General features: G+C 41.3%; 1 long non-coding RNA gene and 1 pseudogene across 2 annotated transcripts; one reads left to right on the top strand and one right to left on the bottom strand.

Moving 5' to 3' along the window:
- Positions 1-25,053, top strand: LOC307053678. The gene is made up of 4 exons (XR_013810920.1): positions 1-45; positions 4,670-4,727; positions 6,580-6,742; positions 24,791-25,053. It is a non-coding gene; the product is annotated as an uncharacterized lncRNA (long non-coding RNA).
- Positions 14,867-23,044, bottom strand: LOC307053168 (CD276 antigen homolog; annotated as a pseudogene). The gene is made up of 5 exons: positions 22,922-23,044; positions 21,027-21,051; positions 17,605-18,009; positions 16,155-16,439; positions 14,867-14,919 (listed from the first exon to the last, which is right to left on the bottom strand). The product of its transcript is annotated as a CD276 antigen homolog (transcript).
- Positions 25,054-25,958: the final 905 nt, after the last annotated feature.

A 25,958-nucleotide genomic window follows, 5' to 3' on the forward strand; every position in this document is an offset into this window, starting at 1 on the left:
GATCTGGCAGTAGTGGACCAGATAGAAGGCTACTTCAGGAATGAGGTGAGAAATAATGGGGACTTGAATTTTAAGATAATGGCAGTGGGGATTAATAGAAGGTTAACAAGGTAACATTGACAAGAGCTGGCTAATGACTAGCTATGGGAGTTAAGGAGGAGGTAATGGTCATAAATGACCCTAAGGTTCCAGCTTGGATGACTTGGTAGATAATGGTGCCATTTTCTAGGATTGGTAAGAGAGCAGGAGAAACCAGTTGGCTTGGGAAAGGAGGAAGTAATGGGAGATGATGAATTCAGTTTTTCATAGGTTGAATCTGAGTTTGGAGATATGAGTAGTTGGATAGGAAGGTTTTGGAAGAGATCTGGGCTGGAGATAAAGATCTTGGAATAGACAGTATGGAGAGTGTTCCTTTGTGTAGACAAGATGGCCTATGGAGAATATATCAAGTGAGAAAAAAAAGAAAAGAAAATGTTGAGTTGGGAAGGTCCATAATAAAGACAGAGAACCCTTTTGAGAAAATCTGGGTATGTGTATCTCTCCTGCTTCCTTGTGGCATTGTTAACAAAAAGTGTACACAGTTAGAAAAATGGTACAGTGGGTTGGATTCATAGATGAAAACATAGCATGTAGAGAGTTCAGATGGGAAATGGTACCATGGATTCTACAGAGAGGTCAAAACTGAGAAGGAAACACCATGAATGTATGGAATGGAGTAACACAAATTGCTGGAAAACGGGTTAAATGAATTTAGGAGAAAGGAACAGGAAATGCACCCTGATCATGATCACTGGAATGCACAGGTCTTAACTGACCTGATGTGGTCAGATAAGAAACTTAGGAAACTTGACAGTGTTAGGGTCTGTAAAAATAATATATTGCCAGGAAAATAAGAGGCAAGATTGTTAATGGATAAGAATAAAATATTTAACCAGGAAACCTGTATAAAATTGTCAAGAGGATGATGAAAGGAAATTTCTGCCTCCAAAAGAGAAGGGACTTTATCCTTCTAGTGCCTTGCCTCATTTTAACTTATATAATTTAGCAGAATTTGTCATTTTCCAAGGAGCAGTGACAACTCAAAACAAAATGCTTGCTCCAAAATCCTTCCACTAGACTCCACAGTTAAAGCTGGCAGCCAGTAATATTTATAACTTTATATATTCTTTGTCTTTCATAAATGCCATTCTTAGTTTCATGTCTCAACTTCTTTCTAATTTATCTGTATCATAACATTGTTCTTATTGTGACTGATAACTTACTGAGAGACGATATAATGTAATGTTTAACAACCAGGCTTCCTGAGTTTATATCCTGGTTCTGCTCCTGCCCTTTATATTCCAGGAGTTATTTAATATCTCTGTGTCTCAGTTTCCTATTTATTTATTTATTTATTTATTTGTTTGTTTGTTTGTTTATTTATTTATTATATTTTTTAAATTCTTTGGCTGCGTCGGGTCTTAGTTGCAGCACTTGGGATATTCGTTGAGGCATGCAGGATCTTTTGTTGCGGCACACAGGTTCTTAATTGCGGCACACACTCTTCTCTCGAGTTGTGGCGTGCGGGTTTTCTCTCTCGAGTTGTGGCATGCGGGTTTTCTCTCTCTAGTTGTGGCGTGCGGGTTTTCTCTCTCTAGTTGTGGCGTGCGGGCTTCAGAATGCGTGGGCTCTGTAGTTTGCGGCACGCGGGCTCTCTAGTTGAGGAGCGTGGGCTCAGTAGTTGTGGCGCACGGGCTTAGTTGCCCCGTGGCACGTGGGATCTTAGTTCCCTGGTCAGGGATCAAACCCACCTCCCCTGCACTGGAAGGCAGATTCTTTACCACTGGACAACCAGGGAAGTCCCTCAGTTTCCTCTTTAAAGTGGCATAACAATAGTACCTACCTCATTTTGTTCTTTTTTCGAGGATTCAGTGAGCTAATGTATATAATTTTTTTCAAATAGTCTCTGGCACATAGAAAGTGCTGTGTAAATGTCAAATTACCACCAATTATTTTCTATTATACATTCTTATAATTCTCACAATGACTTTGTGAAAAAGATATTTTACAGATAAGGAACAGACAGTTTGTAAAGTTTAAGGAATTTATGTAATACCACACAATTTGCAAAGAACAGAGTCAGGATTCAAACCCGGGTTCCTCTCATACTCATTCTGCTTTGCCACCGTCTTTCCCTTTATTTTAAAAATTATTACATCCACATGAGCTATTAATTCCTCATTTGTGTTCTCTAATTATGTAACTGCTGAGCACGTATAAGCAATTAATAAGTTTTTTCACTTAGTTCTAATAACTGTCTGCACGTCTTCTCACTCTTAAGTGAGTGTGGATCAGGCCGGGCCTCTGAAGTTCCCCGAGGCATGATCCACAATCCAACTTGGTTTCCCCAGAAACGATGCATCCAGGAGTCATGCCAGCCAGTGAGGGACCCCAGCAACCTCCAGCACACACCTCAGAGGTCTGGCCCAGTAAAGCTCTCTGAGGTGCCTTCTTTTTGTGACATTCTACGTGGACGTTTTAGAAGCAGATATATGTCTTATCTCCATCAAAATTATTTTATCACCTGAGTCCAGTAATTCAAAAAATTTGGGTTTTAAGCCAATTAAAATCTCTGGTTCTTGGATGATTTTCTGAATTCCCTTTTCTCTTACATGCCTTTTTCTCCTCTCTCCCATAACCTAAGCTTGATTCCTACAAGGCCTGGGACAGATATCACCCCCACCCCCTTCCAAAAGGAACAAAGGAGGAGATTCTGTACAGAGAGCATAGAGATAGGAGAGATTTGGAAGGTGAGTTTTAGGAATAATAAAGACTGAAACCAGTTGGGCAAATCAGAAACGTTCAAGAGTTAGTCTCACCTTCTTTGACTTTCCAAGATTTCCATAGCCTTTGCTCAGTTATGCTATGTAAAAGAAGGCTTTTACAGATATAGTGATTCCCATTCATAATCAGTTTTAGGAAGATCTCTCAACTTCGTATCAGCAAAGTGCCCATGTAATAATATCGATACCAAAACCCAAAAAATCTGGCTTAGAGAAATCCTGCTCTGCCCTGAAGTCTCCAACAAATCGTCTGTCACTGAAGCACCACATCAATGAAACATACACAGAGTAGAAAGTTTGTCAGGTTTTTGGTCATCTTTCATCTCACAGTAAAGATTTTAAAATTTTATTCAGAGAACTTGACATGTGAGAGGCATGAAGTCAAATAAAAGTAAATCTTATAGGGCTTCTCTGGTGGCGCAGTGGTTGAGAGTCCGCCTGCCGATGCAGGGGACGTGGGTTCGTGCCCCGGTCTGGGAGGATCCCACATGCCGCGGAGCGGCTGGGCCCGTGAGTCATGGCTGCTGAGCTTGCGCGTCCGGAGCCTGTGCTCTGCAACGGGAGAGGCCACAACAGTGAGAGGCCCGCGTACCGCAAAAAAAAAAAAAAAAAAAAAAAAAGTAAATCTTATAAATAAGAGAATTAGAGATAAAGAAACAAGACTTTATAAATAGACAGACCTAAGAGACAAAATAGGGGCGCTCCTATAGTTTTAGTCAACATCCAGTACACTGGACCTGTTACCTCCTTATTTTTTAGGTTTATGACAGGTAGGTGCCTAGGACAAAGAATATAGCCCACAAGAGAAAACCAGGAGCTCCAGTGGCTAAAGGCAAGACAGTTTGGTCCTCGGGCAGATGTTATTCAAATCTCTTAATAGTAGTCATATGTACGGGGATACTTTCTCCCTGTAAAAAAAGCAAGCAAGCATGGAAGGCTGGAGATTTATATTAGAGGCAAACCCTGCATTCAGCTACAATGCATTCCTGAAAGTCACACAGGAAGGAACAGTCATGAAAAATGAGTTCTCTCTGTTCCTCCTAAAAGCAGTAGCCCTCAAATAACTCATTCACCATTAGCAACTCTCCTTCATTTTTAAGGCAAAATCCTGTTTTACTCATTCATTAATTCAACACTATTGTTAGGGGAACAATGACAGAAGCAAAAAGAGAAAAGGCAAGTGAATGGGATATTTCCCACCATCTTTCAGAGAGGGGGGGTATATAGAAGCAAGATAGGCCCAGGGCTTTGGAATATACTATACTACTGTGTCTGTTAGGTTTGTGGGACTGAGATACATGTCACAGGAACTGATAGCATCAGTCACCAGATCCCACCGCATTCCAGAATACACCAGAAAGAATACATCCCAGGCCAAGGAATGGCTGCAGAGTCTGCTTATTAGATCTGAGCCTGCAGGGGGAGGAGGGAGGAAGATGCTCCTGATGTGTCGTGAGAAAAGGAACAACAGAGTTGTGCGTTTCCGTTTCAAGATTCAAGGTTATTTTGCATCTCTGGGGCCATGACAATGAGACTCAAAAACTAAGAGCTAACAACACCTATTCCAAGAGCCTACTATGTATCAGGAGCCAGAAAAGAGGGATAGAGGAACATGGTTCCTGCTTGTGAGGGATTCGCAGTCTTGGGACAAGATGAATAATAATGAGTTTCAGCAATGCAGTAAGTTTGCTCATACAATGTGTTTGAGGTGCTATGAAGAGCGTGTTCTTCCAGGGCGGTCACGCTGCCCTTCTCCAGGGGCGCCAGGCACATCAGAGTCTATGTCAGTGGAGCACTCTTGAGTTGTAACATGCACAACTTGAGCCACCTTTCTTCTCCTTCTCCAGCTTCCACATCATCACCCACAAGAATCAAAAGGGAGTCCCAGAGTGCCATGTGCTCCAGGTAAGGCTGCTCCATCCTGGCCTCCACACCTCTGTCGTGGAAAATGAAGAGGGACCTCAGAACTCTCTGTGCTCCTGACAATACCCACACCCTCTTTCCCCCCACGACATTCACAGTTTTGCCGTCAGAGTCTGCCTTGAGACCACCATATCCAATCTCATCAGGTCTGTTTCCCAATTCACGTTTACCACCACAAGAAGCCCAAGACCCTCAGTGCCTCCTTCACCACACGGACTCTGAGCCCCATACGGCTCTGTGCTCTCCCTTTATTGATCCCCTTTCCAACCTATTCCCAACTTCTGAAACCCTTCTACTGTGCCCTCTGGACTTGCTACCAGTCATCAGCAAACCCCTTCTATTCTCAAGTTCTTCTATTAACATTTCCCTCACCTCCTGAAATTCGACTCTCCACTGAGGACATTTCTTCCCATATAGTCCTTTCAGGTGGTGCTGGTTTCTTTCCAACATTCGCCATACACTTGGGTAAGTGAATTCCTTTATTCTCATTATGGCTTCCACAGCATTCTTCTGTCCTCCTCTCAGCTTAAAGTCTCGTCCCCACCCTTCCTTGTTACAGTCTTCTATTGCTCCCCACCACCATTCCTTGATTTTAGCTTCTGCCTTTGTCAAGCTGCCAACATTACTTCTGTCATAATTCTTGGTGTCACTATCTCAGGTATGATAACTCCATTGACCTCCTGTGGACCGGAACCTCCTTTCCTCCAAGGACCCTTTTTTTCCATCTTATCTTAGCCACCCTCCCCATAGTTAGACCTTAGATTTTGTTACTAGCAATAACCAAAACCACTTCATTACCTCAGTTTCAAGCACTGAAACTCCCCAGCCACTGCCTCTATGCTTCCAGCTCACTCACTATCTGTAGCACCCAAGTCTAAAATTCTTTGGCAGCCATCAAGACCTAAAACCTAATTATCCTACCACATTTTCACTGTCCTTCCCATGCTTCACATTCTTCAGGCTCTAATCCAGCTTAGATCCCATAATTGATTTTTATCCTCACTTTCTAGCACTCATCTGTCTTCCTTTGTCATACTTGCATGGCCAAATCCCAACATCTGGTTAACCTGACTCTCCTCCCATTCTGCGTCCACACACAAGCAACTGAATGTGGCTGGAGAAAAATACACAACCATGCTGGGTGTTCTCACTTTAAACTTACAACCACAAACTTCAAAAGTGCTTTTAGTACTGCCCAGGAAGCCTGTTCTGTTTCTTCAGTTATTCTCTCCTGCTCTCCATTCTTTCTCCTTAAACCTTCAACACCACCACCTCCAGCCTCACACTCAGCTGATGATTTGGCCCCTGTTTCACTGAGAAAATTAGAAGAAAGCAGAAGATAAACAAGCTCCCACTACCTCTCCACTTACCTTTCAGCATCTTGGCCACATACTCTGTTTACCCTTTTACATAATCCTACCTAAGGCAAACCCTTCTACCTGTGCATTAGACCCCATCCCCGCTGCCTACTGAGAGGCATTATTCAGTAATTCTTCCCCCTCTCCTGCATCATCAACTTTACCCTCCCCATTTGTTCATTATCAACATATAAACACACTGTTACTTCTCTCATCTAAAAAAAGGAAAATGAGACCCTATAACTTTCTCAGTTAATACATATTTCTCTGCTGCTCCCCTTTGAAGCAAACTGTCCTCCAGGTTACCTCTCCAGTGATCTATTCTCAGTCCCCCAAAGTTGCCCATGCTCCTTCTCTCAAACAATCTATTCTCAGTCCCCATCTTACTTGACCCATCAGCAGCTTTTTTTTTTTTTTTTTTTTTTTGCGGTACGCGGACCTCTCACTGCTGCGGCCTCTCCTGTTGCGGAGCACAGGCTCTGGACGCTCAGGCTCAGCGGCCATGGCTCACGGGCCCAGCCGCTCCGCGGCATGTGGGATCCTCCCGGACCAGGGCACGAACCCGCATCCCCTGCATCGGCAGGCGGACTCTCAACCACTGCGCCACCAGAGAAGCCCCATCAGCAGCTGTTGATACAGGTGATCACTCCTTCCTCCCTGAAACATTTTCTTCATTTGGCTTCCAGGCCATGACACTTTTGTAGTTTCCCTTCTACTTTGCTGTCCACTTTTTCTCATTTTTCTTTGTTGGTCTCTTTTCACCTTCCTGACCTATAAATGCTGGAGGGTCCCAGGATTCAGTCCCTGGACCTCTAGTCATCTCTGTGACTACTCTCTTGGTGAGACCATCTAATCTCATAATTTGAAATACCATCTATATGTTGACAGCTCCCAGGTTTATGTTTCAAGCCTGGACTTCTCTCCTAAATCCAAATTTCATATCCAATCACCTACGCAACCTGGCACCTCAAATGTCTGAAATGGGCATCTCTAACTTAACACATCCCAAACCAAACTCCAGACTTCCTGATTATCATAAATGGCAACACCACTCTTTCAGTTGCTCAGGGCAAAAACCTTAGTCATCACTGACTCCCCTCTTTCCCTCACACCCATCGTCTAACCTGTCAACAAATCCTATCTGCTCTAACTTCAAAAATATATACTTAATTCACTCTCTTCTCACCACTTCCACTACTATCACCTTGGACCAAGCCATCATCTTCCCTCACCTGGATTATTACAACAATCTCCCAAGTGGTCACCCTGCTCCCATGCTTGCCTCTCTTGGGTCTTTTCTCAAAAGCAACCAGAAAGATACTTTTAAAATATGTCAGACCATTTCATTCCTCTGCTCAAAACCCTCCAATAGCTTTCCATCTAGTCCCATAGGATGAGCAAAAGCTAAAACCCTTACAATGGCCTATAAAGCACCACACAATCCAGCCTCCTGTTAACTTTCTGATATTATCTCTTACACTTTCCCTTGTATTCTCTCTATTCCAACCACTGGCCTCCTTGCTGACCCTCAAATCCACCAGCCCTCACCCACCGCAAGGCCTGGCTCCCTCACCTCCTAAAATCTTTGTTAAAATTTAACCTGTCAGTGAGACTTTCTCTGGATTGCCTATTTTATTTTTTTATAAATTTATTTATTTATTTTTGGCTGCATTGGGTCTCCGTTACTGTGCACGGGCTTTCTCTAGTTGCAGCAAGCGGGGGATACTCCTTGTTGTGGTGCGCAGGCTGCTTATTGCAGTGGCTTCTCTTGTGGAGCATGGGCTCTAGGTGCACGGACTTCAGTAGTTGTGGCACACGGGCTCAGTAGTTGTGGCACATGGGCTCTAGAGCGCAGGCTCAGTAGTTGTGGCGCACGGGCTTAGTTGCTCCGCAGCATGTGGGATCTTCCCAGACCAGGGTTCAAACTCGTGTCCCCTGCATTGGCTGGCAGATTCTTAACCACTGCGCCACCAGGGAAGCCCCTGGATTGCCTATTTTAAATTGCAACCTTCCTTCTCCACCTTCCTTCCCTCTTCCCAATCTTCCTTCCCTGCTTTATTTTTCTCTATATGACTCTTCACTGTCTGATATACTACACAAATATTTACTTTATATTGAAATATAATATGCACACAGAAAAGGGCATGTAAGCATCCAGCTCAATTAATTTTCACAAACTGAATACAATCATGTAACCAGCACCCAGATCAAGAAACAGAACATGACTAACACCTCCAGATTCTCCCATGCTCTCTTCTAGCTACCATCCCCCTTTCACACTCCAGCATAAAATCTATGCTGACTTCTAACAGCATAGATTTTAATTTTGCTTGCTTTTGTATTTCATATAAATGGACTCATATAGCGACATACTACATATTTTAATGATCTGTTTATTTACTGCCTATTTTGCCCCACTACTAGCATGTAAGCTCCATGAGGGCAGGGATTTGTTTCCTTCATTGCTGCATCCCCAAAGCCTAAAAGAGTATCTGACACAGAGTTGTAGCCCAGCACATATTAGATAAATGAATGAAATATTGAACAAGTGGAAATGGGAGTAGGAGAGTTAAGAAGGGCTTAAAGTCTGAACGAAGTCTTAAAGGATGAGCAGAGTCCATGAGACAGTCCAAGAAAGGCATTCCAAGCACAGGCAGAGTCTCTATAAAGGCTTGGAAGAATGAAAAAATAAACAAGTAGAAACCACAAGGAGTCAGTAAGCTGAGAGCAATGAGCAATAGCCATGTGTTGAAAAACTGAGACCTAGGAGACTGGAAAAATAGGCAGACACCAGATCTCAGAGGGCTGTATACAAATAAGTCCACGAAAGGAGATGAAGAAAAGTAAACTATAGGGGTCTCTAAGGCATTTCCAGGATTTTTTTTTTTTTTTTTTTTTGCGGTACGCAGGCCTCTCACTGTTATGACTCTCCCGTTCTGGAGCACAGGCTCCGGACGCGCAGGCTCAGTGGCCGTGGCTCATGGGCCCAACCGCTCCGTGGCATGTGGAATCTTCCCGGACCAGGGCATGAACCCGTGTCCCCTGCATCGGCAGGCAGACTCTCAACCACTGCGCCACAAGGGAAGCCCCTCCAGGACCATTTTTATGTGTTGAAATTTAAGGGGATATAAAACAAGGATTTCCTTAAAGTCAGCTCATTAATAACATCCTAGTGTCTCAGAAGAGCATCTGTGGCCACTGTAATGATCAAAGACCTCTAACTACTCCTGAACACGTGAGAAAGGCTTAATAGTCTGGGGAATAAGCAACTGCAGCTTTTCTTTCTTTTAAAGGAAAGGACAGCTCAAAACAGGACATTTAAATCACTGTATCTGTCTCGTTTGTCTTGTTTTACTGGAATGGGGCAAGGATCTGGGAGCCCTGGCTTTGAGGGGATGGCACCCCATCCTCACAGGAGAAGATAGGCCAGAGATGCTCTGGGCATCTTCACCTCCCCTAATGACCAATGCTCTACATCTGTGGTCCATGAGTGAGTTAAAATCACCTGGAGCCCTTATTAAAACACAAATTGTTAGGCCCCAGATCAGGAGGTCATGAGTGGGGCTTGAAAATTTGCATTTCCATCAAGCTCCCAGGTGGTGCCAATGTTGCTGGGTGTGGGGCGCTGCTTGGAGAACCACTACTCTACCCAACACTAGTCCCCTAAGCCAGGAGAGGAGGCCTTCTGCATGTCCCTGCTGCCCCCAATTTCCCTCCATCACAACTCCCCTCACTCTGCAGTGTACACTCATTTAACCTGTGTCTTCTCCACTAACGTGTCCACTGCACGAGGGCAGGAGCTACATCGATCTTGTTTAGGCTCATGGTGCAGTTCCAATGTCTGGACCTGACTAAGCATTCTACCGATATTTGTTGAATTAATAGATGAATGACTCCAAATGGCTTCTCAAAGACAAAGAACAGTAGTAAAGATGGGGCCTCCAAAAACCATGGTTCCAGCCCCCTGTCTTCTACAGAGAAGCACGGAGAGCATGAAAGAATGGAAGTTCTGTAGTTTCTTCTTTCTGTTCTTCCAGTGAGGTTTGGATGCTCCCTTCCCACCATGTCTGAGTTTCAGCTTCCCCATCTATTAAACATAGGGCTGCCAGATAAAATATAGGACACCCAGTTAAATTTGAATTTCAGGTAAATAATGAATCTCTTTCTGGCATATATATGTGGCAATATTTATTGTTTATCTGAAATTCAAATTTAACTGGGCATCCTCTATTTTTATTTACTAAACCTGGCAAACCTACTTATATGTGGATAAAAATATTTATTACCTCATAGGATTCCCATGAGGATAAATAGGTAATTAAAATGGGAAAAAAAAACTGCCTGTAAAGCCTTAGAACAGCAACTGAGGACAAGAGCTCTATTTAAGTATTTGCTATTATTTTTATTGTACCCATACAACACAGACACATAGACACACACACACACACACAGACACACACACACACTTGGCTATACAGTAACACTCTTCTTCAGTTGCCTAGTTCAGTTTTGACAAACTTTTAAATGATATTCTGAAATCTTCATGTTTTAATTTATAACTTCCATTTTATTGTCTCCTCCACAAATCTCACAAACAGCAAATCAGCAGTTTTATAAAGGTCCTATAAATATTTAAGGCCAAAATAACAATCTCCTAATATTTTCTTCTTAAGATTAGGTTCTAGTTATTTGACCTTTTACTATATGAACCTGTTCCTCTTCTCTAAAGCCTGTCTAGTTCCTCCACATTTTATTTTTTCTTTAGTTAGAAAAATATATGTTTGTTGTAATAAACTTATAGGGAGGAAAAAGATTATTCTTTTCTCTTGCAATATTGTCTGAATGTTCCATAATCTGTACATATATAAAGTAAAATAAGCATCTGTTTTTTTTTAATTTGGAATTTCCTTTTCTTATTTTTGTCTTTTTATACTCAGACAATTATTCCTGGTCTGCTTATTTAAATGAATTTCATGATTTTTATTTTAAATTTTGCCCACTATTAGTCAGTGATTTTATGACTCAGAAGGAGTGCATAAAGGGCACAACCTATAATCCTATTCTCTTAAATACAAGCACTTTAAATAATAAATAATATTGAATAATATTATTTGATAAATAATAATATTGAAATAATAAAAATAATAACAAGAACATTCTTAATAACACCTAACATTTATTGTTAGTGTATGATGTTCCAGCAACTATGCTAGGAACTTTTAACTTCATTAAATCTTTTCATTCTCATAGTAATGCCATGAGAAAAATACTATCATTATCAATCCCCAATCTTTTCTGCTCTGGTGCTGAACAATTGCTCCACTGAGCAACTCTTGCTAAGGTCACAAAAGACCTGCAAGGCACTAAATGAAATAAACATTTTCTGTCTTTATCTAACTTGCCAGTACATGTTGCATTCTCTCCCTCCCTCTATACCTTTGTCTCTCTCTCGCCTTCCCTCCTTTCCTTTTTCTCTCTTCCTCATTTATCCCCTTCTCTTTATTTTTTTGCAGTAGGATAGATTTGAGTCATTATACCCTTCAACAATGTAACAGTAGCAAAATTAATATTAAAGTTGACTTCACTTCTCTAGTGTGTCACAAACCAGTCTTTTTTCTCTTCAAATTCACTTAACCTCAGGGCTTCCACATTTTATTTTATATTTTTTAAAAAGTATACCTTTAAATAAATGGAAAGATATCACATATTCATGGGTCAAAAGACAATATTGTTAAGATAACAATGCTATCCAAATTGATCTACAGATCCAACATTATCCCTATCAAAACCCCAGCTTTCTTTTTGTCAGAAGTTGACACGCTGATCATAAAATTTTAATGGAAATGCAAGGGATACAGGACAGCCAAAACAATTTTGAAAAAGAAGAATAAAGTTGGAGAACTCACACTTTACATTTTCAAACCTTATTAAAGTGGGATGAAATTAGAACACAGTAACAGAATTAAATTTAGGAAATAGGGCTTCCCTGGTGGCGCAGTGGTTGAGAGTCCGCCTGCCGATGCAGGGGAGGCGGGTTCGTGCCCCGGTCTGGGAGGATCCCACATGCCGCGGAGCGGCTGGGCCCGTGAGCCATGGCCGCTGGGCCTGTGCGTCCGGAGCCTGTGCGTCCGGAGCCTGTGCTCCGCAACGGGAGAGGCCACGACAGTGAGAGGCCCACATACCACAAAAAAAAAAAAAAAAAAAAAAATTTAGGAAATAAAAAAATGTAGAAATTAAACAACACAATCCTAAATAACCAATGGGGTCAGAGAAGAAATCTCAAGGGAAATTAGAAAATACTTTGAGATGAATGAAAATAAAAACATAACATACCAAAACTTATGGGATGCAGCTAAATCAGTGCTCAGAGGGAAATTTACTGCTGTAAATGTCTATACTTGAAAAGAAGAAAGATCTCAAATCAATACTCTAACCTTCTGCCTTAAGTTACAAGAAAGAGAAAATCAGACTAAACCCAAAGCAAGCAGACGGAAGGAGATAATAAAGACTAAAGTGGAAGTAAATGAATTAGAGAATAGACAAAAAAATAGAGAAAATAAACAAAACTAAAAGTTGAAGAATTGGGCTTCCCTGGTAGTGCAGTGGTTGAGAGTCCGCCTGCCGATGCAGGGGACACAGGTTCGTGCCCCGGTCTGGGAAGATCCCACATGCCACGGAGCGGCTGGGCCCGTGGGCCATGTCCACTGAGCCTGCGCGTCCGGAGCCTGTGCTCCGCAATGGGAGAGGCCACAGCAGTGAGAGGCCCACGTACCGCAAAAAGAAAAAAAAAAAGTTGAAGAATTAAGGAACAATTAACACCAATCCTTCACAAACCCTTCCAAAAAAACAGAAGATAAGGGAACACATTCAGCTAATTCTATGACACCAGTATTATCCTGATACCAAAATCAAAGAAATCATGAGAAGAGAAGACTACAGGCCAACATCTCTTAAGAATATAGATGCAAAAATCTTCAACAAAATACCTGTAAATGGTATCCAGCAACATATAAAAAGGATTAGATGCCATGACCAAGTGTGATATATCCCAGGAATACAAGGTCAGTTCAATACACAAAAGTTAATCAGTGTAATATACCATATTAATAGAATAAAGGACAAAGACCACAGGATCATCTCAACAGATACAGAAAAAGCATTTGACAAAATCTTAAATTCATTCATGAGGAAAAGCATTCAGCAAATTAGCAACAGAAGACAACATTCTCAACCTGATAAAGTCCATGTATAGTAAACCCACAGCTAACACTATACTTAGAAATGAAAGATTGGGGACTTCCCTGGTGGCGCAGTGGTTGAGAGTCCGCCTGCCGATGCAGGGGACACGGGTTCGTGCCCCGGTCTGGGAAGATCCCACATGCCGCAGAGCGGCTGGGTCCGTGAGCCATGGCCGCTGAGCCTGCGCGTCCGAAGCCTGTGCTCCACAACGGGAGAGGCCACAACAGTGAGAGGCCCGCATACCACAAAAAAAAAAAAAACAACCCACAGTGGTATATCACTCACACACACTAGGAAGACTGAAATCAAAAAGACAGATAATAATGAGTGCTGACAAGGATGCTGAGAAATTGGAACCCTCATAGACTGTTGGTGGGAATGTAAAATGGTGCAGCCACTTTGGGAAACAGTCTGGCAATTCCTCAAGGAGTTAAAAAACAGTTACCATATGATCCAGCAATTCCACTCCCAGTATGCATCAAGATAAATGAAAACATCTATCCACACAAAAACTTGTACACAAATGTTCACAGCAGCATCAATCACTGTAACCAAAAAGTGGAAACAACCCAACTTCCGTCAACTGATGAATAAGTAAAATGTGGTATATCCATACAAAGGAATATCATTCAGCAATAAAAATAAATGAAGTGCTGAGACATGCTACAACACGTTTCACCTTGAAAACATTATCCTGAGTGAAAGAATCCAGTGACCACACATCGTATGATTCCATTTTTATGAAAGGTTCAAATAGGCAAACTATGTAATCAGAAAGTAGATTAATGTTTTCCTGGTTCTGGAGGACACAGCGGGAGGAATGAAGAGTGACTGCAAAGAGGTATGAGGTTTCTTTTCAGGGTAATAAAAATGTTCTAAAATTAGATAGTGGTGATAGTTGCACAACTCTGTGAATATACTAAAACAACTGAATTGTACACTTCAAATGGATGGATTTTATGGCATACGAATCATGTTTCACAAAGATGTTAAAAAAGATTTTTTAAAGTATAGCTTTTTGGGACTATAAAAATAATACATGTTCATTGTAGAATGTTGCATAAGACAGAGAAGTACAAAGAAGAAAACAAAAATCACCTATAACCCCATCATGCAGAGGAAACCAGTAATTGTTGTTAATAATAATTATTATTATTATACTTCCTATCTTTTTAATCTGTATACAGCTAAACAACTTGGGCTCATACTTCACATGCAAGCTTACATCTTGCTCTTTTAAATTTAACAGTATACTGTGAACCCTTCTCCATGTCATTAAAATTTTTACTGAATAATTTTAACAGTTGTATAATAGTCACAGCTAGTTACTGATAGATCCAGGATTACAAGTGTCTTGAATGCTTTGATTAATTGCTAGACCCATACAGACTAGACCTGAAAGGTGACCGAGCAATCTTTCCATGAAGCCAGGTTCCCTTATTACTTCCTGTATAGAGGCTGTACACCCTTGGACAAGTACCCCAACTCTTTGGACTGCTGTTTCCTCACTCCCACATGCTGTGGTTAGTAGAAGATGATGGCTAAAGTCCCTGGCAGATCTAACCCTCCAAAGAAGACTAAGTCAGAGACACAGGAAAGTAGAAAGAATTAGCTTACGTGCAAGTGTCCTCATCACCATAACCTTCCTTTTTAAAAGAGAGGCAGGTGGGGCCACACATGGTAGCACAGATCAATCACTCTGCTTGAGGCTCTGGATGTTATAACACAAAGAGCTTAATGCCCCTGAGCCAACCATGGTAGAGTGGAAAGTTCCTAGGCCTTGTTAATAGTTAAGCCTGTGTTCAAATCCTAGGTTCTAACACTTTCAGCTGTGTAGCCTTCAGTAATTTACCTTCTCTCAGCCTCAGTTTCCTCTTCTGCCAAATGGGGTAATATTAGTATCTACCTCAGAGGTCGCTGTGGTATTAAATACGGTATGAGAGGGTACCTAGGTCCACCCTAACACACAGTACGTGTTTGATAAATACATGTTCCTTTTCTTATATGCATTTTCAAGTCCTTGAACACTTCCTTGAAGAAGGCAGGCACAGTTTAGAAGTAATAGAACCGACACACAAAAAACTATCCGTCAAATTTTCTCTCAAGAAGCTGCAGGGCTCTGCAGAGCATAGTTAAAGAGCAATGTTAAGACTTTCCAGGATTCATGAGTGGAGCAGTGACTTCATCTCTAGTCTCATTACTTATCGCACAGGGGCTCCCCTTCTCCAGACTTAGATGATTTAAATCTGTTCATGGAGTGTATAATCTTAGATACATAAATACTGGGTGGTGTAAGAAAATAAAGTATATGAGCTTTGGATTCAGAAAGACTGGATTTGAATTCTAACTCACGTGCTTATTAGCCATGTCCTTGGTCAAATTCTTTGCCGTCTTGCTTCCCTCACACAGGAGGGGGACAACAATAACAACTACCTTGCAGGGTTGAGGCAAGGACTTAAAATGACGTATGTAAAGTGCCAGGCACATGGTAAGAGACTGATAAAGGGCAGCTATGCTTATTCAGCCTGTCACATCATAAAGCTGATGCCCTTAGCAGAGGGAGAGAAGCCTTACCAATAGGAACAGACACAGATCGGGATGAAAGCTGTAAGTTCCTGAAGTGTGGTGTTTTTCCAAACACAGAGAGACTCCCACCTCCCCACCTTCTCTTGCCCCAAGCTACAACCTTCACTTCCTGAGTTTCTTTAAATCTCCAAAGTGCCCAGAAGTGCCTGATACATTTGGCATTTGGTAAATATTACTGAATAATGACTGCTTTGTGGGGAAATACACCCTGCTTTAACTCACTTACTTGGGTACTTGCAGATGATTCTGAAGGGCTGGTTGTTCACATCTGTCTCTGTTATGTGGAAGACATATTTCTCATTTAACTTGACTGGGTATTTCAGGGCAGAGAACACCGGTAGAAGCCATTCATCTGCTCCTCCAGGACCTCCACGGTACCGTGGTTGCTCAGGTCCCTCTCTGCCTGGTCCAGCCAGGTCACACTGGGCGTGAGGTACCAGCCCCCTGGAGATGCAGGTGGCCACATCCTCATCATTAATCTTATCAAACCGCACCTGGGGCGTTTCAGAGTCTGGTTGGAAAAAATAACAAAACAATTAGTTCCTTTTTTAATTTCAGCCCCAAGAGGATCAGGCTAGCAGAAATCTTGCCCTGAGTTTTTGCATTAACCCTTATGTAGGCAACACATCTTGAGGTTCACCATAGTTTAAGTTTTGATCCAGGCACAGCGAGAGAATATCAGGATAGACACATATGCCTGCCCTCCAGGTCTCATCTACCACTGCTGTCTTTATTTTTGGAACCTTCCTCTACATGAGGGGGTTCATTTCAGACTCTCTGCTGCACTCAGATAGCCCTGCTGAGGATCATAGAAGATAAATGACTCTCAGCACCACCCTGGCATCTCTTCCAACTCCTACCCAGAGGAATTCTGCCATGCCTCCCTCCACCTTTGTGAGATCTCTGATGAAGAAAAGACCACTCTCCATGTAATCCTGAAAAGGGTGAAGATCCTTGGGGCACTATGGAGATCCACTGGTCCAGTCCAATCTTACTTTTTTTTGTGCAGTACGCGGGCCTCTCACTGTTGGGGCCTCTCCCGTTGCGGAGCGCAGGCTCAGCGGCCATGACTCACGGGCCCAGCTGCTCCGCGGCATGTGGGATCTTCCCGGACCGGGGCACGAACCCGTGTCCCCTGCATCGGCAGGCGGAGTCTCAACCACTGCGCCACCAGGGAAGCCCCCAATCTTACATTTTAATAATGAGAAAACGAAGCCTGGAAAATCTAAATGATTTGTCCAGAGTCACACAATTACATCCTGGGCCTCCTGACTCCCAGCACAGGGCTCTTCTCACCAAACCACACATCGTATCTCAGAGTTTTCATGTAGGAGTCTTTTGCAACATTTTGGTTTTTCAGTCTTACAATTTGTTTAGTAAGTTTGGGATAGGACCAGGGTTTTGGGTTTTGGGTTTTTTTTTTAATGTTTTGTTTGCTTGTTTGAATGAATGAATGATGTAGTCAGGTACAGATTAACACCTTTGGTTCAGAGCAATATTTTTAGCTAAGATGAATTGACATTCCAAATACCTGACTCTCATAATGGGAATAAGAAGTACCTATAATGATTTGAGTAGAAGAGAAAAAGTGAGAACACTAGAAGAGAAAACTTGTAGTTTATCTTTGTGAACAGAAACAGAGCTTGAAACCAAGTTAATCCAATAAATTCCCTTACCTTCTCCTATTAGCTTAATTGTACTTTTGCCTCTTCCATTTGGTGTGATGGCTGAGCATTTGTAGATAGCTTCATCCATGAAATCCACATTTCTTAATAAGAGTGATAGAGTCCACTCAGAAATTTCCTCCCGATCCACGGAGACTTTTCCCTCATACAAGGAGTTTTGGTCCTCTAGTTGCTCTGTGTTACTGCTAAACTGGTAAACCAGCTTCGAGAAAACTTCCAAAAAATCATAGTACCTAAAAAATCAGTAATATTCTTTATCATCCTCTACCTCATATTCCTGTCTTATGTCTTCTCTCTTCCAAGAAAACTCAAGATTTTCTGTGCCCTCCACAAAGGAGAAATGACAGGAAAGGGTAGCATCAGTGAAAGGATGGGCCCGCAACTCTTCTATAGACACTGAGGATGTCAAAGAAGAAATGAAGTCAGCAAAGTATTTGTAAAGACCGGTGAACACTGCATCAGGTAGGGTTTAATAACAGATAAAATAAATCACTCTAGCTATGTCAAACAGAAAGAGGTTTAGTACAGGGAATTAGACATTTACAAAGTCATTGGAAGGCTAGAGGAATGAGCCCAAAGAAGGTCACGGAACGTAAGACACACAATGTCTTATGTGTTAAGTCCTTCCCTGAATTATGCTCAGAACAACAGGCTGAGCTGGTCTGCCAGTGGAACTGCTGCCTCTGCCATATCAGGAAGCTGGTAAATCAGGAAGTTGTCACTGCAGGTATTGGCTCCAGAGTCAAACTGCACCTGCTAGATTCACACTGGGAACAGAAAGGATGCCTCATGCACTATCACCATTCTCCTCACTTAAATCAGTTGCTAACTTGGTCCTTTAGCAAATATATCTGATTGGCAGAGCCTACATCATTTCCAGAACCCAAAATACAAAGGAATCTTGGAAATATAGTTTTTTACTCTGTAGTCTCAGCAGTTCAGGAAGGCACGTTAAAAAGGCAAAAACAGAATTTCAGTAAGTCAGTCTATTCTACCTGCCACAAATATCTACTGGTCTGGGCAGAGTTATCAACAGAAGGGGCTGAAGGCTATGGGGAATATAGCCATGTACTATGTACCATTCATAGAATCACGACCTAGAATAGAATCCTGATATGTTAGAGCTGAAAGAAAGCTTAGAGGTTATCTGATTCAATCTTTCCAAACTATTTTCCCCAAAGCCCACCTCATTGACAGCCAGGTGAAAGACCAAATCAGTGAGATCTGCATTCCTTTATCACTTCAATCAGAAAAATCCCACTCTAATTTAATTTATAAATGGGGCTTCCAAGTAAGAATTTTTCCGTCAAGTGTCTCTGCTACTAAAAGACAAAATTGAAACCCAGGGAGCAAAGTTGCTTGGGGTCACAAAGTAAGATACTGTTAGCACAACAGAAAGAAACAGTACATCTCAGAATTTTAAAAGAACCTTTTGGGTCATAGTTATCGAGCTTTTGAGCCTAAAAGACTTATTAAATTCCCAACTTGAGTAAGACAGAATAATGAAACTTCTGCATTATGAAAGTAGGGACTCCATTTTTTTTTCTCCTAGAGACACTACGCAAGTAAGAAGCATCATAAAGGAAGAACTTGTCATATAAGCCTAAGTAAGGATATTGTTTGATATAATGAAGTGAGATCAAATAGGAGAAAGAAATATGTGAGGCACCAAGGAAAACCCAAATGGTGAAAGTTAATAGGCAAGGAAGCTTCTAAGCCATCAGCCCAGCAAAGAGCAGCCAGAGAGACATCTGGTGGGGGACATTCCAGCTGAATAATAGATGCAATCTGCTCATTTCAGCAGTGGCAACCACATGGCTAATGATGGCGCTGGGTATAGACTGTACACAGAGGGCAGAGACCATATCTTAACCACCCTGTTTCACCAGTGCCTAGCACAGGACTTGACACAGTAAAAAAAACATCAGGTGTAATGGTAAATTTTATGTCAACTTGACTGGGTCACAGGGTACCCAGATATTTGGTCAAACATTATTCTGGGCATGTCTGTGAGGGTGTTTTTAGATGAGATTAACATTTGAATCAGTAGACTGAGTAAAGTTGACTGTTCTCTCCAATGTGGGGGGCCCTCATCCAATCAGTTGAAGGTCTGAAAAGAACAAAAAGACCAGCCCTCCCTTGAGTAATAGGGAACTCTTCCTGCCCAGCTGTTTGAACTGAGACTTTTTGGTCCTTTCGTGCTCAGACTTGAACTGAAACATAGGCTCTTCTTGGGTCGTGAGCCTTCGGACTTGCACCGGAAATATACCATGGGCTTTGCTGGGTCTCCAGCTTGACCACTGTAGTTCTGGGGACTTCTCACCTCCATGATCACTTGATCTCTTTATATAGATTTTATTTGTTCTGTTTCTCTGGAGAACTCTAACTAATACATTGGGTAACATTTATTAAGTTTTTCAATGTCCTAGGCGTATTCAAAGAACTAATTCATTTAATCTGTATACTAACACCGAGGTAGGTACTGCTATTATTCTCAATGTACTACTGGGAAAACCAAGGCACAGTGAGTGAGGTGAAGTAAGTTGTTCAGGGACACACGGCTAGTGAGAAATAGGTCTATGATTCAAACCCAGGCAGTTTGGCTCCAGAGCCCTCCATCTGAACTGGGTTCTGTCTTCTAAGAGTAAGCACTTGTTCTAAGTTTGATGAATGAAAAAATGACTGATGAAATAAATGACTGAATGAATATAAAGAAAGACAGATGACAATGGTAAAAAAGGAGGCAGGGAGAAACAACTTGTCTACCCTTTGGAAGGATGGATTTGCATACCAAAAAAACTAAGTGCTTTCCTGCTCAGATTGTTATTTGTCTGACGTGGTTATAATCAAGAAGCAGTGGATTACAGGTACAAAAAAATCTTGGTAGATTTGTAAATCCAAGTTCTAGTTTTAAGTTTTCTTTATTAGTCATTTGGAATTGGGCAAGTCACTTAATCTCTCTTATGTTACAGTTTCCTTATGTATAATTAGGGTAAGAACACCTGCCCCAAGGCTGTTATGAAATACCTTGGGATCTTAGGGATTGTTTTTATATGACATGGTTCAGTCATTTTCCAGAGGGACAGAAGGAGTGGACCAGATGGGTGGATACCTTAGTAAACTGCCCCTCTTCCCAAACTCTCTCATAAAAATATGAGAGGTCCTTGATTCTAGCTTTTCAGTTTATATCCAGGAGGTCTTGCTACAGCTGTACACTTTCTGTCCCAAAGGGAAAGGGTCTCAGACTCAGGAATCCAAAGGCTCTAGCCAATGAATCATGAAATAGGATCTGCCAATGATGTAATTGTTAATATAAAAGCCAACTTCTGAGTGATGTGTCTGCAGATGGTCCTACTTGAATCTGAATAGCTCTTTTGTCTATTTCAATCTGTATTACTTCTAGACCTTTGTACCTTTAGCTTCCCAAGGCCTAAGAAGCTGAGGCAAAAGTTCAGCAAAAAGTTAATAATACAGGAAAACATTTTGAAAACTGTAGAAAGATACTACATCTAAAGCGCCTAATATAGTACCTAACACCTAGTATTAGGTTGTCACTATTGCTATAAAATATAAGATATTATTAGAATTAACACAGCTTTCTCTTTCTCACTTACATATATACCCATTCCTTTCATCTGTTTGGTTGGGTTTTTCCTAACTAAGAGTGGATTACCATCTCACTTTGCCTTACTGCTCCCTTCTACACACACACACACACACACACACACACACACACACACACACACGCACACACACACAGAGGAACCAAGCATCAAAAGAAAAGAGCCAGTAAATATAATCTGGGTGGACCAGACCTTGCACTAACTCCTAAGTAGATCTCTGGATGCACCTCCTGAGGATGCCTTCCAGCTTCTGCCAGCTTTAAGAGACTGGCAGAACTGCCATAGGTCCCTGAGACACTGCATATACCTAAAACCTATTAATGTGTTTGACCACTTTTTGAGTAGTTATATTGCAGGTTTGGGATATATATATTTTTTTAAAGAAATTTTTCATATATATTTTTGGCTAGCTGAATTACATTAACATTATCAACATCTATATACTATTCATCTCAACATTTTTGAAGAAATGGGTATAAAAATTATACATACTCTATGTTGACTGCCCATCCATATTTTTCAGGACAGACCTGATCTCAAATATTCTGTGATGCTATACTCTGAACTAGCACTTATCAGGCACTTGAAGTGAGGAGGACTGTCTAGATTTTTTTTAATTGGGGGAGTTCAAATTATAGATGTGAATAGGTGTAGTTATCCAGATATGGCCTCAAATGGGCAATTCAAATTGGCAGTGGGGGTGGGAAGGCTTTTCTCATTTAAAAACATGAAGATAGAATAAACAAGAATGCTTTACAATTTGGGTCTGTTATATTTGCCCATCTGTCTTCACCATTTCCTGTTAAACAAATATAACATTGTTACTCCCATCTAAAAAAAAAATGAAAAGACTGAGGTTCAGAGAGATAAGTAATTTGCTTGTTTTTTTTTAATCTCAAAATCACTATTTCCCTCACTATCCCCAAAGTTTTCTCAGAAATCCCCACCAAGATTTTTTGAAAAGTGACTCATCTACATTATGAATAAGTAGAAGTATGTTGACAGTCACCAAAAAGGAAGACATTCTGTAAGGAACAAAAAGAAAGGGAGAAAATTTGCTTCAGCTGAGAAACAGTGTGAACCAGCACAACCCTGCTGGGTCCAAGGAAGGCCCCCCCAACAGGCACCACCACCAGACTCCACGCCCACCAGATGCACTCTTAGCAGACAGAGGCTTCCAACACTTCAACATTCTGTGTGGGATTGTCCACTGAGTCAAGTTCACCCAGGCTGATTCTATGCAGATTTGTTTGACTTGCTATATGAACCTGGAGCTCTATTTCTGTAATATGCAAATCTATCTCTAGAGGTGAGTCACATTTGAATTCATCTGGATCAGAGTTAGCCCTGAAATGATGTTTGAGGGATCAGTGACAGCTTCCCAAGCAATTGTCATTGGTCTTTCTGGATGTTGCTTGGGGAAAGTCAGCAGTGGGGGAGATATAACTAGTAGATATACAGATGTATCTGGGAAGTTATGGAGTGATGCTTCCCCAAACAGAGAAAAATAACCAAGAGACGGTACTAAACACGTCTGCCCTGCCAAGGCTGCACATTAATGGGAATGGTACTAACAAGCCTGGGACATCTCTGGAGGCGGTGGGAGAAAGGTCTCGGGGAACACTCAGCCCCTTTAAGAAGCTCTGACATAAATGTACATCTACAGCAGGTAAAGGCAATCTTACGGTCTGGATGCTGCCTGCCTCTCTGGTCTCATCTCTCACTACTCCCCCACACCTCAAGTTCCACCAGTGCCATCCCTGAGTCATGATGCTGTTCAAAGCCTCCTCGCCTGGCACATCCCCCATCACGACCGCCCTCATCTGCGCTCCACTACTCACTTATCATTCAAAATTCTGCCTCTTCCTATAATCGGTTAAGGAGAAAAATAAAACTCCACAATCTCCCAGGTCTGTGATACATTATAATAATAGCTACTATATATCAAATGTTAACAAATGCCAAATTTAATCTTCAAAATAAGTCTATAAAATGGGCACTATTATTATCTCCATTTTTTCTCTTTTTTACTATCTCCATTTTATAAGTGAGGAAAATAAGGCATAGAGAGGGTAAATAATTCATCAGGGTCACACAGAACAAAGATGCTCATCTTTCAGGTTAGCCAAAGCCTGTCACGCCACCTAAATTCTGTCTTGACAAACCCCTGCACTGTCGCCACATACCATGGGAAGTCCCATCACCCAGGGTGTCCAGCAAAGAACAGAAAGCTCCTGGTCGATGAAGCAGTTGGCTTGTGGAATATTACAATAAGTCTCTTTCCTAGAGGCCTTTTGGACCCTGGAGAATATGTTCTCTGTGGGTTGAATATTAACAGATACAGAGGTCTTCAGAAGAACAAGAGGATAAAGGAAGAGCCCGTGCCAGCAGATGTCCAAGTAAAGCATTTCTGGGGTCAGTGGGACAAGCGGAAAGATTCTTTGCCAAAAATATATACTCTGACTAGGAATATGACTAGTGATTGACAACAACTACTGATTTAGAAAATATCTCTCTGTGGTATATGTAGGAAAAAATTTTAAAGACATATCTAAAATAATAAAAAATATAAAAGGTAATATGCCAGATAGCAGCTACTAGAGCTACAGATAGTCAATAGAGAGAGACTGTAGTCAAATGTCATAGAGATAAAAAGTTGTAGGAATATAAAATGCCTTTTCAACTCAATGAAATTTCATTATCTATTTCCAAGATTGAAAGTTTTGCATCATTATTAAAGACATAAATCCTAAAGCCTTCCCAATTCCCCCACCCCAGTGAGATATAATCTTTGCTCCTCCATAATTCCACCGTATTTTGTACTTTTATGCAGTACTCTCACACATTTAATAGAGCGTATTTTTTAATGATTCTAATATTAACACACATGCATTGTTTTAAAATGTTAGAAAAATGGAAAAGCATAAAGAAGAATATTACAACCACTTTTAAGTCCATCCAGACAACCACTGCTACCATTTTGGTAGTATGTACACATACTCAGTATATGTACTTTTTTTTTTTTTTTTTTTTTTTTGCGGTACGCGGGCCTCTCACTGTTGTGGCCTCTCCCGTTGCAGAGCACAGGCTCCGGATGCGCAGGCTCAGCGGCCATGGCTCTCGGGCCTAGCCGCTCTGCGGCATATGGGATCTTCCCGGACAGGGGCACGAGCCCGCGTCCCCTGCATCGGCAGGCGGACTCTCAACCACTGCGCCACCAGGGAAGCCCAGTATGTGTACTTTTTAAGAGAACTAAATTTGTATACAGTTTAGTGTCCAGTTTAATTTTCCTCTTGACACTGTTTTGTGAGCATTTCTTCATCATTAAAAATATCCCTATAATCTGGTCTACTCTGTCTTATAGTTATGTGTGTGCATATCTTATCATGCCTACTAGACTGTAAGTTCCCTAAGGGCCTGCCTAGGTCCTCTTTGTCTTTCATATGTCCATCATTGTGTTCCATATGTCGTAGAGGCCCAATACTTGTTTATTGCATTAACTAAATTAAATTTAATTTGGTGTAACATTCTTACAAATTTTCACTCTATAACAGAAAAATGGGAAAAAAAAGAAGAAAGAAATTCATACACTACTAAAGATGAGCATCAACTATGCCAAAGCAGAAAATTCCAGCAGTGCACCCTGGTATTGTCTCCAGGGCTTGTGCCCTTTTCACCTCTTGTCTACAGAAAAACTATGAGAAGACTATGAACTAGCTTGATATAGAGGCATATGTGTAAAGGGACCACATACAGTTGGAGTAGATACCTAAATACTTCAGTCACGTTATCCATCATTTGACTCTCCAGTTCACAATCAAGGCCAACACTTTCTCCCAAATAAATAGTCTATTTATTGAAAGAGCTTACCTGTATCACAGCTGGTCCCTCTGATCAGCCAGGTGAGAAGCAAGTGAGGTGGAGTCAGCATGTCTTTCAGAGGGATGGTTGTGTGGCAGTCCCCAGAGAGAAGGCTTGGTGATTCTGTTATTACCAAGCTGTTGCAGCAAAAGCTCAGCAAAGAACTTTGTGAGATTTAATATTTCTAATGGCTATATTTGTTGGCTAAAACGTGCTTGCAAGGCATTATGGCTGAAGAGCGGAACTAGTAGAACACCATAATGTCCAATATTGGAGAATCATTCTACACGCAGTTTTTTAATATCACATTTTTGAAGAATAATAACATGGAAAATGCTCACTATACAATTTTTAGTGAAAAAAATCAAAATACAAAACTTAATATATGTTTATACACATGCATAATTTCAACTTTGTAGGAAAAAATATGAAAAGGGAGGAAATACACCAAAACGTCAGCAGTGGCTACTTCTGAATGGTCAGATTATGTGTGATTTTAGTTGTTTTCATTACACAGCTCTGAATTTTCTGTAATGATCTTTTACATTTACATTACAATAAATACTTTATAACTGGAAAAATAATGAAATGGACAGACAGAACTTACACACATAATGCGGTTCAGAGAGTGAGGGTAAAGGAAGGAGAGCAAATGAGATTTATTCTCTATTCTCTTCCTCTTAGGGATGAGTATGGCTTGTGTCTCCTGTTTAAAGCCTTTCTGATTAACCTTTAAACTCACGTTCAGTGGTGGCCAGCTCTTTATTAGGGTGCCTTTCCCTCTCCCATCACCACAGCAAATGAATTACTGGGTCTGGGTCTCAACTGGATTGCCCTAGTTCTTACACTCAGCATGCAACC

This window comes from Hyperoodon ampullatus (assembly GCF_949752795.1).
Source record: "Hyperoodon ampullatus genome assembly, chromosome: 5".
NCBI lineage: Eukaryota > Metazoa > Chordata > Mammalia > Artiodactyla > Ziphiidae > Hyperoodon > Hyperoodon ampullatus.